Source organism: Trachypithecus francoisi, unplaced genomic scaffold, assembly GCF_009764315.1.
Source record: "Trachypithecus francoisi isolate TF-2019V2 unplaced genomic scaffold, Tfra_2.0 Contig00208, whole genome shotgun sequence".
NCBI lineage: Eukaryota > Metazoa > Chordata > Mammalia > Primates > Cercopithecidae > Trachypithecus > Trachypithecus francoisi.
In genome coordinates, this window is record NW_022680507.1 from 114,858 (window position 1) to 116,223 (window position 1,366).

General features: G+C 63.5%; 1 pseudogene; it reads left to right on the forward strand.

The window, feature by feature from the left end:
- The first annotated feature begins 416 nt into the window (after positions 1–416).
- Positions 417–1,068, forward strand: LOC117078240 (annotated as a pseudogene).
- Positions 1,069–1,366: the final 298 nt, after the last annotated feature.

A 1,366-nucleotide genomic window follows, 5' to 3' on the forward strand; every position in this document is an offset into this window, starting at 1 on the left:
GGAGGAACAGAATGTACCACTGAGTGGGGGGTCCGGGGGAAACATGTGGCAGAAATATCCTCCCGTGCCACGTGATCTGCCAAAATTGAACATGGGGCATTTAGCAGGGGTGCCATGTCAGTTTGGGAACTATCCTTAGGGGCGCTAACCCAAATCTCCCTTTCTCCAACCAGCGCACCCTGCCTTCCTCATCAGATGTCACTCCCCCGCCACCTTCCTCAGTCAGGTCGCGATGGCGCTTTGTGACGTCGAAGGCCTCCCTTCCCGCCCAGGGCTACCATTGGCTGGGGAGTGGGGTGTTGACCAGTCACAGCTCAGGAACGTGGTCGCCTCATTGTCCCGAGACCGGGGGAGGGGTATATACGGGGACCCCAGGCGGCCTGCGGTTGACCGTTGGGAGACATTGAGCGTGGAAGATGAGTCCGAAGCCGAGAGTCTCGGGATCCCCGGCCAAGACCAAGGAGACCCAAAAGAGGAAGTCTCTCCTCAGCAGGGCTCCAGCAGCCCGAAGAAGAAGGTGAGGGACCCACCCAAGCTCCTCCTCGGCTTCCCCTTGCTCCTTCCTCACCAGAATCCTCTGCCGTCCTCCCCTGGCACAGCCCCCCCACCAACCCGGCCGCCGGCCTCTGAGGAAACGTCCCTGTTCCCAGCCTCCTCCATCCTTTTCCCTCACCAAAGCCCTTCTGGGATCTCCCTGTTGTCCTTCCAGGCTACCCGGGCGGCCAAGAAGGGAAAGCAGCTCGTGGACGGAGAGGAGGGAAGAAACGGGCCGCGAGCAAGATGGCGGCGGCGACGGCCCCTGAGGCGGGGAGCGGGCCAGCGCCCCCGGCCCCAGTGACCAGCCCAGCCAGGAGCTCCCTCAGCACCAGCTGCCGGTGGAGGAGCCCGTGAGCGAGGGGAGCCAGCACGACACCGTGAGCCAGGACACCCAGCTGAGCGAGGCGGCGGCCACCGACTCCACCGTCTCCCTGAGCAGCCACTAAGTTCAGGCCCAGTCGCCAGACCTCAGAGATCTCACCAGCAGGGTGGCCCCTGGTGAAGATAATAAAATGAATGTGTTGCAAATGATCTCAGTGACTCCATGTTTCTGATGGTGGGGGGGGAGGGGGAAGAGGTGGGGGTGGGGAGGGGGAGGGAGGAGGAGAGGTTGTGTGGGGAGGGAGGGAGGGGGAAGAGGTGGGGTGTGGGGAGGAGGAGAGGTGGTGTGAGCGAGGGAGGGAGGAAGAGGTGGTTATGAGCGGAGGGAGGGAGGAGGGAAAGAGGTGGTGTGAGCGGAGGGAGGGAGGGGGAGAGGTGGGTGGTGGGGAGGGAGGGGGAAGAGGTGGGGTGTGGGGAAGGAGGGAGGAAGAGGAGGTGTGGTGGGAGG